The following is a 17,249-nucleotide window of genomic DNA, read 5'->3' as shown; positions in this document are numbered from 1 at the left end:
CTCACGATCCACCCCTGTGAAACCCATCCACCTCCTATCTGAGGAATCCTCTTCACGATCTTTAACAACCTTCCCAGGGAGGATGGAGCTACCCCAGCCCGCCTGTCTCCTTTCTTAGGGAGGCTCACCTGCGGGAAGGATGCCAGGAGGCGCACCTGTCCTGCAGAGCGCTTGGCCAGGGAGCCTGACAGCTGGCCGCCCCGCCCTCTGGCCATGCTAGCCCTAGGCAAGGAGAGCCAATCACCGCCCAAGGAGGGAATGATGACACAGGGGAAGGAGCCAATCCGGGTGGTAGGAGGTCCCCAGGTTGCTTTTCAACCCTTTCAGCTATTCTGGGGAGGGGAAGGAGGGAGGGAGGGACGGAGGGAGAGGAGGAAAAAAAATAGGAAGGGAGGAATTAGGTAGAAGAAAACAGGAATGAGGGAGGAATTTGGGGAGAGAATGGAGGAAGGCAGGAAAGAAGGAAAGGGAGAAGGAAGGAAAAATAGGAGGAATTAGGAAGAAGAAAACAGGAATGAGGAGGAATTGGGGGAAGAAAATGGAAAGAAGGCAGGCCGGCTGGAAAGAAGGGAAGAAGGAAAAATATTAGGAAGGGGGGAATTAGGTAGAAGAAAACAAGAATGAGGGAAGAATTTGGGGAAGAGAAGGAAGGAAGGGAAGCTAGAGAAAGAAGGAAGGCAGGAAAAAAGGAGGTAGAAGGAGGGGAGGGAGGAAGTATGGAAGGAAAAATAGGAAGGGAGGAATTAGGTAGAAGAAAACAGGAATGAGGGAGAAATTCGAGGAAGAGAAGGAAGGAAGACAGGAAAGAAGGGAGAAGGAAGGAAAAATAGGAAAGGGGAAATTAGGTAGAAGAAAACAGGAATGAGGGAAACATTCAGGGAAGAGAAGGAAGGGAGGGAGGGAAGAAGGAAGGCAGGAAAGAAGGGAAGGAAAAATAGGGAGGAATTAGATAGAATCTGGGGAAGAGAAGGAAGGGAAGCTAGAAAAAGAAGGAAGGGAGGCAGGAAAGAAGGATGGGGAAAGAAGGAAGGGAGGAAGGCAGGCAGGCAGGATGGAAAAAAATAGGAATTAGGTAGAAGAAAAGAGGAACGAGACACAAATTTTGGGAAGAAGAAAGGAAGGAAAAATAGGGAGGAATTAGAAGAAAACAGGAATGAGGGAGGAATTAGGGGGAAGAAAATGGAAAGAAGGAAGGAAGGACAGAAGGACAGAAGGAGAAAGAAAGAGGGCAGGGAACAAGAGGGAAGGAAGGAGAAAAAAGGAAAGATGAAGAGAAAAACATGAGGGAGAAGGGAGGGAAAGAGGGAAGGAAAAATAGAGAAGGGAGTGGGGGGGGAGAAAAAGAGAGGAGATAAACCAAAAAAGTTGCTCCCATAGCCTATAATTTATTCTTTAGCCTCAGATGTGCCCCCCCCAAAAAAAAAGCCCCTCCTCAAACCCCACCCCCCCAGTTTTCTCCCTTAAGGCAAACACATATTAGTGCAAATGGCCCCTGAAAGCTGCAGGGGGAATTCTGGGAGTTGAAGTCCACCCGTCTGAAAGTCGCCCCAAAACACTGGCAAGTCTCTCTCTCTCTCAATTGGTGCAAATAAATACTCCCGCCTCACATTTAATACCATAATTGGCTCGCCTTCTCAACCAATAGCAAGGCAGGCATCCTTATTTCCGGCTCCTCCTATCTGCTTCCGTTTTCCTACAGAACTTGCGAGGTAAGGCGGTGTGTTTCCTTCGTGCCGAATCCATTATTAATCTTAATTATATTTTTGCCATCCGTGCTTATTATAACCTCGGAATTATTCTTGCCAACGCAAGGAAGAAATCCCCATCAAACTGCTATCAGATTATTAAACCCTTTGTGTCTTTTTAAACCATGATTCCAACGGGGTTTGTTCCATGCGGGGCGCCTGGGACGGACTCTTATGCTGGCTTTCTTAAAAGCAAGACTTTTATGCTTGAAACAAAGCATAAATTCTACCCCCCAAAGCCCCAGATAACAAAAGACACCAAATTTAAATGCAATTATTTTGATTGTTTAATACGTAAATGTAATATAATGTATTGATTGTGTGGCATTTGCTATAATGTATAGAAAAAAATAGACTTTTTGAAAACAAATTTAGATAATTTTTTTTTTAAAAACCTAAAATATGGACATTAAATAAATTTTAAAAACCCGGTTTAAAATCCCAAGTTTTGGAATTTTTATGTTTAAATTGGAACCTTTTAATTCCGCTTCCTTGTTTGTAATGTGTAGCTTTATAAAGTATAATGGTATTGTGGTTTATTTTTTTTAATCTGTTGGAGATATTTTTACAGGCAGGACTCGAACATGTTATGTTTTTCCAAAACCCTCGGGTGGAAATTCAGAAATGTCATTAGTTTGGAGCTTGTAGCCCAATAACTCCATTTTAGGCTTCATAATTAGAACCCAGAACTTCGATGATGATACAAATCCTAAACCAAACCTTTAGATATAGGGCAGGCAAAAGGAGATTTTAAAAGTTAAACAGAATATAAAATGCACAGTTAACAAAACTAAAATAAGTATAAAAAATAAATTTTAAAAAACAAATATAGGAAGGGATAAGTAAATATATATAAAAATCAATATATGGCAAGCTAAATTGTAATAATATGTAGGACCATATTTACAAAATGCTCAGTTAACAAAACTTAAAATAAATCTAAAAACCAAATTAAAAACAAACCTCTATAGGAAGAGATAAGTAAATATATAAACATAAAAATTAATATATGGCAAACCAAATTAATAATATGTAGGATAATATACAAAATATACAGTTAACAAAACTAAAATATGAAAACACTTTAAACAAATGTATGGGAAGGGATCTAAACGTAAAAATTTATTTTAAAATTTATAAAAATAAAAATTAATATATGACAAACTATATTATATACCATAGGATAATATATACAAAATACACAGTTAACAAAACCAAAATAAATGTAAAATTAAATTTTAAAAAGAAAAATCCCCAGGAAGGGATAAGTAAATATATAAACATAAAAATTAATATATGGTAAACTAAATAGTAATAATATATAGAGCAATATATACTTTACATTGAGGTTATATAATTATAAAACAAGATAATATATATGATTAATGTAATAAACCCTTTTTTCAATCATATTTCTGGGGATTTATTAAAGAAGTAACATGAATACAGTATTGCAGTAAAAAAACAATTGTTTTGCTGAAAAAACTGAGGTTTTAACCCTTTTTTCTTTGTTTTACAGTCTGAAAATGGTTTGGCTGTTGGCAGTTGGGGGGCAGTTGTGTCCCTTTATGGAAAACTATCATCTTGAAAGCTTGCATCAGAGCTTACCTTCTGGCAATTCGGACTTCAAAGAACGCATATATTGCCGCTCTGATTGCATCGGCTGAGTCGCGCCCAGCCGCCTAGTTCAGAATAACCCGCTCCCTCTTGAAAGGGAGGGATGCGGGCAACCCTTTACAAGGTAGAGCTGAGGAGTTTGTCCAATTTCTCACGGATAAATTTGCTCATCTTCGGACGGACCTGGACTCCAATTGCTCAGAGCCAGCCGAGGTACCGGGGGAGGGTCTTAAGCGGCATCTATGGATTGATTTTCAACTTGTTACTCCTGAGAAAAGTGGACAAGATCATGGGAGCAGCGAGTGCCTCCACGTGTGTGCTGGACCCGTGCCCCTCCTGGCTGGTCGCGAACAGCAGGGAGGTGACACGGGGCTGGATCCAGCCGATAGTTACCGCCTCCCTTTGGGAGGGGTTCTTCCCCCCCCATAAAGGCGGCGGTGGTGAGACCCGTCCTGAAGAAGCCGTCTTTGGATCCAGCCATCCTAAATACCGTCCAGTCTCCAACCTCCCCTTTGTTGGGAAGGTTGTTGAGAAAGTGGTGGCCTCTCAGCTCCGGCGGTCCTTGGATGAAACAGATTATCTAGACCAGTGGTTCCCAAACTTGGCAACTTTAAGACTTGTGGACTTCAACTCCCAGATTTGGTATAGTTTGGTATATTTCGTAGGAAGAGAATGAAAAAAAAAGGTATCTTGATTATTATTATTTTTTACCAGCTTCAAAAATAAAACTTGGGAATATTAATAAGGTTTTTCGACAGTCTGCTATGATGAACTGCATGTTATGTCCGTGTTTCACCTGATAAACCATGATTAGAAACATGCCCTGAGCAGAACCTGTTTGCCCACAGCTTGTCTTCACCATGCATTCCTCTTGAGTTAAATGAGTTGCAGATAGTCCTCGACTTATGACAGTTCATTTAGTGGCTGTTCAAAGTTACAGCGGCACTGGGGAAAAAGTGAGATGATTTTCCCCCGTTACAACCTTTGTAGCATCCCTGACGTGATCTGAATTCAGATGGTGTGAGTCACACGTCAACTGGCAACCGAGTCCTATTTATAATGGTTGCAGTGTCCTGGAGTCACCTGCTCCCCTTTTGCGACAAAACAAAGGAAGCCAGATTCACTTAACCAGACGTGTCACTAACTTAATAACTTCAGTGGTTCATTTAACGACTATGGCAAGGAATTTAAAACCGAGCAAAACTCACGTAACAAACGTCCCACATAACAACAGAAATGTCGGGCTCAGTTGTTGAGAACCAGCTGTGTATATAGCAAATGGAACTTTGGTCAAGACTACATACCCCATCCTGGGGTTTCACACCAGGATGCCCTCGACTTAAGACCCTAATGGAGCCTACTCATTTCCATTTTAAGTTGCGACTATTGTAAAGAGGGTCACTCATGTAACCAACCCAATTTTTTAAAAAAATTAGGATTGTTAAGCGAACCCATGTTTGTTTTGTTGTAAAGTAGAAGTAAAACCCAATTTTTGGCAAACGTGTAAATTAAGGTCAGGTGACAAAAGTTACATCAGCACTTACGACTGATTTTCACACTTGTTACGTCCATTGCAACATCCCCATGGCCACGTGATCAAAATTTAGGCGCGTGGCAACTGGCATGCAGTGTCCCGGAGTCATTTGCGAGCTTCCCAGCTGGTCTCCAAACAGCATACTCAATGGGGGAAGCCAGATTCGCTTAATGACTGCATGATTTGCTTAACGACTGTGACAAAGAGGTCATAAAATGGGGCAAACTAAACAGTTTCCTTGCTTAGTGGCGGAAATTTTGGGCTCAATTGTGGTTGTCACACGAGGACTAATCCTCCGTGACCCAACTTTGGTTTGGCAGTATAGAAATTAAAATGAGGGATCTTTGATGGTGCGGTCTGAGCTTCATTGTTACAACCAAGCTCAGGGCGGCATCAAAGAACCCTAATTTCAACTATGAGCTACAAATATTTTCCTTTACTTTGATGTAGCCCAAATGTCAGCGTTCCAATTATCATGCAGAATTAAATCAGAGCTCAAGACATAACTTTCATCAAAATTCCAATTTAATAAGACAGACATGTTGGCACATCTGTGGAATGCCAAATCTAAAAGCTTCCTGGGATTCCTCCCAGTTGAAAGGTCATAATCTTATCTCCACACCCATAAATCATCACATGGTCCAATCTTTGTGGCATTGCCACCCATCTAGTTCCGATCAGGTGCAGAGGTGCGGAGACAAAAGATGACCTTTGGCTTCTAGAAAAGAATGACAACAACACATTCCACAATTCTTCTCCTTTCTGTTCCCCTTCCCAGTTACTATACTAATGAAACAGCATAATGAAATAGAGTGGCAGAACAAAGATCCTAAAAAGGTATATAACTGCAGGCCTGACACCAGGGGCTAATCAATAAATTAAAAAACTGGTTTGTGTATTCCAGCATAACTCTGGACCGCCTTGAGCAATTTCAACCATGATTCTGGCAGGAATTGGGTGAAAACAATTTCCCTCCACTTTGAAAATGTAAGTATTGATGCTCTTTTTCCTGGTTAATAGACAAGATAGTTTCCGACGAAGAGTCTGTTGATGAACTAGAATTAATTTGAAATATTTATAGTAGTGGATAGTTATAGGTGGCTATTTTCATCGCCTTCTTGGGCTCACAATTTTAAGAAGGGACACAGTATGGAGCGGGGCGCGATGGGTACCAGCATTTAAGCAGTCAAAAGGTTTTATAAAGGCTTGAATTGATGGCTGTTCCTCTCACTGTTGCAAGGCTCAAACAGCGGGATTTATGTCATCAGATACTAACGTGACCTTTCTTCACTCAAAAGTGTCTTTAGATGGGTTGGCCGTCTGTGACACAGTTGAATTTTGCGGGGTCACACATTCTGAAGAGCAACAAATGTGACTATTAAGTGAAGAGCAGCAAATGTGACTATTTAGCAATCCTGGCTGTTATAAAATACACAGAACGCAAACCTGTGAGCTCAAATTAGCATCCGTGCACAGGTACTGCTCTATACATTAATATCTCTGGAGGTTCCTTGTCATGGGTGTCCCAAAGGTGCTTTTAAAAGGAGCCCAACCGTGTCAGAGTATATTCATGAACTGGAAAAAAGGGCATAGCAACAAGGTCAGCCAATGGGAGGTGAAACACTTTGGAGCCTGGGTGTGGCTTAGCTCTGTAGCTCCGGGTCTGTGCTGAGCCCAAACTGGTCTGAGCTCTGAACTAATATGGAAACCAATCCTCTTACCACGTTGGAAAACCACTCTTGGTATTGTATATAATATATATAAAGAGGAGTTAATGAATCCTGCTGCATCAGTTACCTGTTTATGTTTTCTGGATTTGATTGCTGCAACAATCTCTTGACAAATTGGACTTTCTTGTTTTTTTTTTCTTTTGAAGACATTTTGCTTCCCATCCAAGGAGTTGCTTCAGCTCTGACTGGAGGGAGGGAATGGAAAGATTTATGCTCCTTGCAGAAAGCTGGTCATTTGTGTCCTTTTTAGAGAGCTGTTGAGGCCACCTGGAGGTTTTATCTGTGTCCTCAGGGTCACTTGAGTGATGCAAATGGTTGTGGAGCTGCCTTGGCTGCAGAATGGCATGTTTTTGTGGTACGGAAGGAGTGCGGTATATAGATATTTTCAAAGACACTGGGGTTTTTGTAAGGAACAGATGACAAACTGATTAAAAACCTGTAATTATTACATTCTAAAATGGAAGAGGAACAAGTCAAACGATTGTATTGGCAAAAAAAACTTTGGTTACACGCTGGAATTAGAAAAATGGCAAAAACTTTGGGATAGGAACCTTCACTGTTGAACACAGGTGCAGGCTGATGGGGATGAGTCTGGGTCCATAGATAAATCTCCATAGACCTTTAATGACACGCTTTGGGACGAATACCCTTCGAACGGTACAGGAGGATGAATTGATTTTCAGAAAATATTGTGCACGACAGGAACCACTTGTGCTTCCAGTTTGAGACATAGACAACACAGCCTCGTCCCCAACAGCCTGTGTCTTAGGTTCAATAGAGAAGGGACAAACACAACTCCAAATCGCAATCCTTTCAGCAATTCCAAGATGGCTCCACACCCATTTGCACCACTCGTGACCTTGAGGACACAGATAAACCTCCAAGTGGCCTCAATGACTGTTTAAAAAGGATGCAAATGACCAGCTGTCTGCCAGGAGTGTCAATCCTTCCCTTCCCCACCATCCAGTCAGAGCTGAAGAAGCTTCTTGGATGAGAAGGGAAACGTATTTAAAGATGACACAGATAAACCTCCAAGTAGCCTCAATGACCCTCTAAAAGGATGCAAATGACCAGCTGTCTGCAAGGAGTGTAAATCCTTTCCTTCCCCATCATCCAGTCAGAGCTGAAAAAGCTTCTTGGATGACAAGCAAAACGTCTTTGAAAAAAAAAATCAAGGAAGTCCAGTTGCCTCCTAGGGGGAAAAAAGCACCTTTGGGGCTGCTCTGTATGTTATTTTTTGAATTATATCTAAATATCTGCATTGTGCTTCCCCTCCCACAGAGATGTTGAATACATTTTGGAAGGGAAACGATTCTTCCTCACTAACCATTCCAAATAAATCACCACGAGGAAGCAGAAGAATCGCCCACGATGTGTTGGAATCCTCTAGGAATGAGTAAACGGTGCCTCACGTTCATTTATCAAATTGGTAACTTCAAGTACATTTCTTGTCTGAATTAAGTGAAGTTCAGGGATGTTCCAATTAACAGATGCTCAACTCTTGAACCGAACAGGATGACAATTTATGTACCCACTTGGTGACGTGAGCTAAACCGGTGGCATTTGCCTTATGTGTTGGGTATCAAAACTTTGCATAAAATAAAATATCATGCGGTATATTTGTGAGTTCTTTTTGCATTCTTCAGCTGACCTGACTATAAATTGAAGACACCCCTCCCCCCCCACCCAGTGCCATAAGACACTTCCTTTTTTTCTCTGAAATTTTTGCACAGAAATGCATTCACTGAAATGTGTTTTAAATGCATCCAATTGAACAAGTGCATTTTAAAGACAAACGTTTAAAATTGTATTGCCATTTAGTAATTCGCAATCAAAATTTTGGGCTCAATTGTCAGAAGCGGACTTTGAAGGGGTTGTGACAAAGAAGGGGAGGGTCAGTTTGTTCTTCCAAGCACCAGGAGCAAGACAATAAGCAATGGATGGAAAGTAAATAAAAAGAGAAGTAACCTAGAAACTAAGGAGACATTTTCTAACAGTGAGAATAATTAACCAGTGGGACAGCTTGCCACCAGAAGTTTTGGGTGCTCCAACATTGGAGGGTTTTTAAGAAGAGATTGGACAGACGTTTCACTGAACTGGGATAGGGTTTCCTGCCTTAGCAGGGTGTTTGGACTAGAAGACCTCCAAGGTCCCTTGTACATTCTGGAGTACGTTTTTGCCAAACCCTCCACTCTACCCAAGCCTGCCATCTTTAATGAATCCGCTTCAGTACGATAAGTTTTTGTATCCTCTGGTTATGGCTGAAAATCACCTAATTTTCTGGCCTCTTTGCCCAACTTGATCTGAGTGCAAATTCTGAACCAGTACGCAATGATTTGAGATGGGCGTCTTGGTGAACTTACCCAAATGTGGCTTTCTTCCGTCATCCTGTTAAGCCAAATCATGGCCTTAACGGGTTCTGTGAATACAGCCAATAGCAGGGAGCATCATAGGAACAGCTTTTAAGAATTACTCCTCCCCATTTGGCATCATATTTACATTTGATAAGCAAAGGTACCGCCTCAACTCTGTATGGAAAGCCCGAGATTTTTATTATAATATATTGAAGGCCGGACACCTTGCACCATCTGGATCTAGAGAAAGACCACAAGAAGGACAGGATAGACAGCAAACTACACAACCACCAGATAAGATGGAGCATTTCTCTTCTTTAGAAGTGCAAGGTGCTATGGAACCAAGACCTAGCCGCATGACTACTAGACGTATGGAGAAACAAGCTAAAAAGCAACAGCATCAACAATCATTGGCCATCGATCAAGGATTTACAACAACAAATCTGGAAGCAATGGGAGGAGCTAGACCTAAGGTTAAACAGGCCGTGCAGGAAGCTCTAAAAATGCTTCAACCAACCAAAGATGACAACTAAGATTTAACATGGAATGTCAACGGACTGAACTCTCCACAGAAGAGGAAGAAAATATTTCATTATCTCAAACAGTTTAAGAACAATGTAATTTGTTTGCAAGAAACTCATATCAAGTCAACTGATCAAAAATATTTGATCAACTCAAAACTTGGTCAACATTTTGCAGCTTCTGCTATGGAAAAGAAGATGGTATAGTTGTATACTTAAGAAAAGATATGAAAGCTGAATTAATAGAAGCAGATCCCTTCGGAAGATATATTGCTTTAGACTTAATCTTAGAAGGGAAAAAGACATTACTTTTGGGAATTTATGCTCCACAATCAACAGCAAGATAGATTCTATAGAAATCTTCATGCTAAATTAGTACAGTGGGACTATAGTTCCTGTATACTATTGGGTGACTGGAATGGAGTGATAGACACTAAGAGAGATAAGAAGATTTCCCGCCTAAATACCAAGATGCGAGCAAAGTTACCCAAATCTTTCTTTGACATTATGGATGATTTTGAATTGAGAGATATTTGGCGAGAAAGAAATGCAGAGGAATGTGACTTCACTTTCTTCTCGGACAGGCATCAATCCCTCTCAAGGATTGATTTTATTCTAACACTAATGATTTGCTTTCTAGGGTCAAGAAAACGAAGATTGCAGCTAGGGTCCTTTCGGACCATAACCCAGTTTGGATGGAGTTGGGAAGGGTAGTGCAGGCAAGAAGGTCTTGGAGATTGAATGAAAACTTATTTAGATATGAAAAGTATATTAATGATTGTAAAAAATTACTATCTGAATATTTTGTTTTGAATATGAATAAGGGTACATCTATGGAATTTGTATGGGACGCAAGCAAAGCGTATATGAGAGGAGTTTGATGAATATAAATAAAACACATAGAAATAAGCAAGGGTTAAAACGAACAGAACTGGAAGAGGAAATTAAGAGAAAAGAGCTCGAGTTAACAATGAACCCAGACGATACAAAGGTCAAGGAAGCTATTAACATATTAAAATCTCAATTTGACATGTTGATCTCTGACCAGGTGGCTACTAATCTATTATATGCAAAACACAATACTTTTTGTAATGCAAACAAACCTGGCAGATGGTTAGCTTATCAGATTAGGAAAAAAAGGAAAACTCGAATATATCTAAACTGATTTACAGAGGGAAGGAGGTGTTTCAACAGGAAGAGATTCAAAGGCTTTCGGGGAATTTTTTACAGAACTGTATAAAGGGGATAAAATTAATGGTTTAGACATAGACAAATATTTAGACAAAGAGAAAATACCTTCAGTTAGAGAAGAACACAGGCAAAAATTGAATCAACCAATAACCTCGGGGGAAATCCTGCAGGTAATTAAGCAATTAAAGTCAGGGAAAGCACCAGGTACAGATGGCTTGACAGCGGTTTACTATAAAAACTTACAGTTAGAAATGGTAGAACCTCTTAGAGAATTATTTAATATGATTCAAACTGAAGGTAAAGTCCTCCATCTTGGAAGACAGCGTTTATATCTTTGATACCCAAAGAAGATCAAGATACTACTCAACCCAAAAATTATAGACCTATTTCATACTGAATGTAGATTATAAAATTTTCACTAAAATATTAGCAAATAGGTTAATGTTGGTCACTCAACAATTGATACATACGGACCAAACAGGTTTTATACAAGGGAGACAGATGAAAAGTAATGCTAGATTAATTATTAATGCATTAGAATATTTGGGAAAGAACAACCAGATCCCTGCTGCGTTTATATTTTTGGATGCTGAGAAGGCCTTTGATCGAGTTAACTGGCAATTTCTGTTGAAGATATTGCAAAAAATGCAGATAGGAGATAATTTTTTACAGTCAATTAAAGCAATATACCAACAGCAAACAGCACAAATCATAGTCAATGGAAGTTTAACAGACTCTTTTCAAATTGGAAAAGGTACAAGACAGGGCTGTCCTTTGTCCCCATTATTGTTTATTATAACTTTGGAAGTATTGTTGAATAAAATACGGGGCTTGGATGGTTTAAAAGGGATCAAGATTAGGCAGCAAGAATATAGAGTCCGCGCTTTTGCGGATGATTTGGTCATAATATTGGAACAACCGCAGGAATCCAGTATGGTTTTAATGAATATGATTAATCAATATGGTCAAGTGTCGGGCCTTTAAAATAAACTTAGGAAAAACCAAATATTAGCTATAAATATGAATATTAAACAAAAGGAAGAATTAGGATTGATGCTAGGATGTGAGGTAGTTAAAAAAGTCAAATATCTTGGAGTTAACATTTTAACTTCAAATGGGAAATTATATAAGCATAATTATGAACCACTTTGGCATAGCATACAGACAGAGATGAAAAAATGGGGAGAAATTGCACTTATCTTTGCTGGGTAGGATAGCGGCAGTGAAATGAACATTTTACCAAAATTTTTATTTCTCTTCCAAATGTTACCTATACTTAAAAAAGATGCAAACCTTTTAGAATGGCAGAAGGGTATCAACAAATTTGTGTGGGCAGGAAAGAAGCCGAGGGTAAAGATGAAAATAATGCAAGATGTACGTGAGAGAGGAGGATTGAAACTACCTAATTTAAAACTATTATGATGCAGTGGCATTATCTGTAATTAGTGATTGGATTCACTTAACCAATGATAGAATATTGAACATTGAGGGACACGATCTGGTATTTGGTTGGCATGCTTACCTGTTATTCAACAAAAAATTGGATAAGAATTTTAAAAGTCATATTTTAAGAAATGCTTTATTGCGGGTCTGGAAGAAATACCAATATAAATTAAATGACAAGTTACCATGTGGGCAATTCCTAGACACGCAATTGAAAATATGAATACAGCACAAAAACAGGACAGAATTACCTACAGACAGCTTCTTACCTCGGAAAGGGGGGTATTACAATTAAATCCTTAGAGGTATTAAAAGAGGAGAAGGTAGTTCAAACATGGTTCCAGTATGGGCAATTAAGGCTAGGTGGAAAATAGATCAAAAAATGGTTTTATTCAAGTTGAGGATAATCTGTTTAAACAAATAAGAGATCAAAGCTTAATGCATATAAAGAGGATATATAATGTATTAATACAGATGGATTCGGAAACAGAATTAGTTAAAGATTGTATGATAAAATGGGCTCAAAATATTGAGGAACCAATAATGTTGGATACATGGGAAAGAATCTGGGTAAGAAATGTGAAATTTACACAAGCTCAAATCTGAGAGAAAACTTTTACAAGATGTTCTATAGATGGCATTTAGATCCTAAAAGTTGGCTTCTATGTATCTGAATGTACAGCCCTAAATGTTGGAGGTGTGGTTCTCTCGATGCTACATATTATCATATATGGTGGACCTGCCAAAAGGTTAAGGCATTCTGGATAAAATATGGTGGGTCATGCAAAATGTTTTTAAAAGAAGGATAAAGTTTAGTCCTCAGTTATTTTTACTAGGTATATGTACTGACTTTACAGTGGTAGAGACCAATTTGACTCTGCACCTGATAACTGCAGCAAGACTGTTGGTGGCGCAATATTGGAAGAAGGAAGACTTGCCTACAATCCAAGAATGGACATTGAAAGTAACAAACTTAGCTGAAATGGCTAAAATATCGGCATATCTCAAAGATCATTCAAATGAGAGATATAAACGAGACTGGAAAAAATGGATTGACTATATACAAAATAAATACGGGACTAAGAAATTCCAGTTAGCCTATGCTTAAGATCAGAAATGATTTAAACTGTTAAAGTCAGTTCAGTAAGAAGAAGCTAAGGTCAATCTAGAATGTTATTAATTTCTTTATTTCTTTTTTCTCAATAGATTTTAGACTGTGTTAGCTAAAAATCCATACCGTGTACGGGTTCTGGGAAGTCGGGGGGGGGAAGGAGAGGGGGGGTGGTGGGGGGTGGAGGGAGGGAGGGTACACACAACAAAAAAATTGTACTTCAATGTCTTAATGATTGACAAATGATGACATATATTTGTGTTTTTTTTAAAGAAAAATAAAAAAGTTCTGTTCTAGAAAAAAAAAAAAAACAAGAATTACTCTTCCCCTTCGTTCCATGCCCATTTAAAATTTCCAAGGCTGCCGCAATTAAACGTGTGTTTATTTCCTTCGTAAGAAGTTATTGGGCTGAACGTTGTTTTCTAAAGTCCTGGTTATTTACAAATGTACAAAGCTCAGCTCAGGCAGTTGCAACGTAGACAATTATGACTCCACCTCTGATTCTTTTTTCCACATTGCCCTGCATTATTACATTGCAAGAACATTTTCCAGCGCGATAGTTTACACATATTTTGTACTGTACATTAGTTCTCGACTCACAACAGTTCATTTAGTGACTTCAAAGTTACAGTGGTGCTGAAAGAAAAGTGACCCATGACCATTTTTCACACTTAACAACCATTGCCGCATCCCCACAGTCACATCCAAATTCAGACTTCGCGACCGGTTTCTGTTTATGACCGTCACAATGTCCCGGCGTTACGTGATCCTCTCTTGCGACCACCTGACAAAATCCATGGGGGAAGCCAGGTTCACTTAACGGTGTTATTAACACAGCAACTGCAACGATTCACTTAATGGCAAGAAAGGTGGCAAAATGGGCCAAAATTCACTGAATGACTATCTCGTTTAGTGACATTTGGGGGCTCAAACATCATGTTGAGGACAATTTGTATTGTGGCTGTAGTTCCTGTTTTCCAGCCAAGTTGTTCTCACTGCTGGATTTTCAGGAGAGAAAAGCCCTGCCGGCTCCTAATTTGGTGCTGGCTGGGAATCTGGGAGTTGTCACCCCAGAAGATGGGACATTGTAGACGTTTTGTTCAAACTCCCTCCAAAACCTGTTGCACACAAAGTGGAAATGTGTCTGATCGAAGATAAGACCTCAGGGACCACTAAATTGATCATTTTAAGTCCTGCGGACCACTAATATCTGCGTAATGGCTGGGCTGGCTCTGGCTAGGTCATGTGATTGGGTGGGTGTGGCCAACTCGATGTCACTCATATCAAGGGGCGCCTTGCCAGCCACTCCTCGCCTGCCCACCTGGGCTCCTTAGGGCCCCAAAAGGAAGCAGTTGCTGGAGCTAAGCAGCCACCAGGAGAAAGGAGGCTCAGCAGAAGCACCTCACTGAGGACTACCAGCATAGGCTTTATCAAGCAGAGGGAAGGCCTGCAGTAGTGCAAGGCCAGGTACTGGCGCCTGGAGGCTCAGCGGGCTGAGATGGTCAGCCAGTTCCAGACAATGATGCAGTCCCACTGGAACGAGGCCCTCCGGCTCTTTGCCATCAGTGGCCTCGTCGTCCCTCACCAGGAGGCTGAAGCAGACCCCAAGTCGGAATTTCTGCCCCCCTCCAACCCACCCAAAAGACTCTGAAGGGGGAGACCCTCCATAGCAACACAAGCGTTCATTGTATGTATGCAGCTAGGGACCGTGGTTTTGAGGACCCCGGAATTTAGTGCAATATAAAAAAGGCAAATAATTTCTCTGCGGACCACCAAATTTTCTCATGGACCACCGGTTGGTGACCGCTGGCCTTAAGAGACACACTTGCGCAGGAACTGAGGCAAGGGCTGCCTCTGGAAATTAGAGCTGGTCTGAGGCAAGTCAGGGAAGCTGAGATGCCTCACTATGGCGTGTGGTTCTGCAGCCAGTTGTTGAAATGCTTGAGGGTCACAACTGCAAACTAAGGACAGCTCCTCCAATCCAAGGATCGCAGCTGCCCCATTGGTTGAAAGGAGGAAGACGGAGGGTCTGATAGTCAGCGGATTTCCACGGACACGGAGAGCCCGCAGGATTCCCAAACTATGGAAGATCTGTTCGGGAAGTTTTGTGCAACCTGTTTTCCCCGAGATCCAGGATTTCTAAAGACGCCAAACTCTGGAAAAGGTTCCCAGGCAAGTCTCGGAGGTGATGGAGCTGAGATTCAATGCCCGGAGTTTCTCCAGAGGCTGAAAGAGTCTGTGCATCTCTGGGTGGCCCAGATGTTTCCCAGGTCGTTGCGGGAAAGGTCCAGTTGTGTGAGTTGCCCTTGGAGACTCTCAACTTGCGAACACCTCGCCAGGTCGTGCCGGAGAGCTTCCTAAACTTCAGGAGGGGGATCTCTGCCAGGTGTGCCAGATTTTCCCCAGGTCCTTCAGACGGTTGAGGAGAAATCAAGATGTGCCAAGTGTGGGCCAAGTGTTTCGATTGCCCCAGATGTCTTGGATCCTGTTTTGCCCCAAATGAAGACGCAACAAGGAGGGAGATTCCCTCTGGGAATTCGGTCAAGAGCGTTGTCTTCCAAGGTCGAGAACTGCAAAGATTTGAGATCCGCCAGGGCCTTATGCTGAACAATCCCGATGTGGTTGGACTCAGATCAGACGTTGCAGAGGAGAGGCCTTCAAATCCTCCCGTGCTTCCGTATACCGCTCCCCGAGAAGATTGTGGGACAGATCCAGAACTTGGAGCTTGCTTAACCCTGAAAACGCCCCCTTTTGAATCTTGTTATCTGGTTGGATCTTAAGAGCAAGGTGTTGAGATCCGGCAAGCTGAGGAAGACAGAGGCGTTCAGGGCATTGAGGAAACCGTGGGGACATGTCGAAAGTCCCAATGCGGCTGTGACGCAGCCCCGAGAACGTGGTGTGGGAAATGTCCTTCAAGTTCTTGAAGCCGAACCCGCTGCCGATGGCCCCTGAGTGTTGCACCTTGAGGTTCTGGATCCTGGTGCCGTTCAGTCTCTGGAGGAACGCTTCGACGCGGGCCACGTCCAGGGGTTGGAAGAGATGTCCAAGGTGCCAGGGTGATGTCGCGAAACGGGTTGGCGCAAGAAGGACGGCCGCTGGACAGTCGATTGGAGGACAGGTCGAGGAAGGTCAAATGGCGCCCTCGGAGATATTGGAGGTCGTCTCCACAAATGGCCCCGATTGGTTGAGTTTCAGCTGGAGGACACTTAGTTTTTCAGTCCTTGGAAGGTGGGATCTGGACTCAACCGACGAAGACGGTTCCCTCTAAGGTCCAAGGTTTCCAACGACAAAAGGTCTTGGAAATAGCCCTTCTCCAGGATTCCGTTGTCGAAACCACTTGTGTCTAAGTGTAACATCTTGAGTTTGGTCAAACCCTGGAATGCTTTGGGGTGCAGTGAGAGGTTCCTGTTGCCCCCCAAGTCTAGGAAGGTGATGTTGGACACATTCTCAAAGGCCTTCTCCCCAACATAGAGAGGGTCCCCCAGTTGGTTACCCAATGACAGCATCTGCAGGGCACTCAACTGCGGGAACGAAGACGCCTGGAAGGTAGTGAAGAGGTTAAAATTCAACAGGAAGACTTGAGTGGACACGTCCACCTGGGGAATGGCCCTGAGGCTTTGGCCTTGGCAGTTGGCCACCAGGAGGTTGTTGATTTGGGTTGTGGAGCATCGGAAGAACACGTTGGTGGCTGAACTCGGGGCTGCCAAGACAAAGACTATTGCGAGGATGGAGACTGGAATGAAAGAAAGGAAGGAAGGAAGAGATTTTATTCACGTCCCAGCCTTATGGCTACTATAAAATTGATGTTCCTAGGAATCCATTGGTCAGCTGGAGCCTTCGCAATGGATCGCATGGTTTGTTGGTAGGCCATGCAACTCAACTACATGGATTAATGTAAAAATATAATGTAAGCTACATGGATTAATGTAAAAATAAAATAGAATTACGTATTCTATTTTATTTTACTTTATGTACACAGAGAACATATGCACCAAAGACATTC

General features: G+C 41.7%; 1 protein-coding gene, 1 long non-coding RNA gene and 2 other non-coding genes across 6 annotated transcripts in view; 3 read left to right on the top strand and 1 right to left on the bottom strand.

The window, feature by feature from the left end:
- The window catches only part of LOC116520073 (delta(14)-sterol reductase TM7SF2-like), a 278,256-nt gene that overhangs the window by 22,068 nt on the left and 238,939 nt on the right, over positions 1 to 17,249 (bottom strand). The gene's annotated exons all lie outside the window — the stretch shown is intronic.
- LOC116520081 lies at positions 3,224 to 8,286 on the top strand. 2 transcript variants are annotated; one of them, XR_004256719.1, is made up of 3 exons: positions 3,224 to 3,575; positions 5,801 to 5,883; positions 7,908 to 8,285. It is a non-coding gene; the product is annotated as an uncharacterized LOC116520081 (long non-coding RNA). The 2 variants fall into 2 exon arrangements; XR_004256720.1 differs by lacking the exon at positions 3,224 to 3,575 and adding an exon at positions 3,931 to 4,047 and having other exon boundaries at positions 7,908 to 8,286.
- LOC116520317 lies at positions 4,119 to 4,196 on the top strand. Its single transcript, XR_004256762.1, has one exon. It is a non-coding gene; the product is annotated as a small nucleolar RNA SNORD126 (small nucleolar RNA).
- LOC116520315 lies at positions 6,109 to 6,252 on the top strand. Its single transcript, XR_004256760.1, has one exon. It is a non-coding gene; the product is annotated as a small nucleolar RNA SNORA79 (small nucleolar RNA).

This window comes from Thamnophis elegans, chromosome 17 (assembly GCF_009769535.1).
Source record: "Thamnophis elegans isolate rThaEle1 chromosome 17, rThaEle1.pri, whole genome shotgun sequence".
NCBI classification, from domain to species: domain Eukaryota; kingdom Metazoa; phylum Chordata; class Lepidosauria; order Squamata; family Colubridae; genus Thamnophis; species Thamnophis elegans.
Note: the sequence above shows the minus strand (reverse complement) of the source record. Positions and strands in the feature narration are given on the sequence as shown.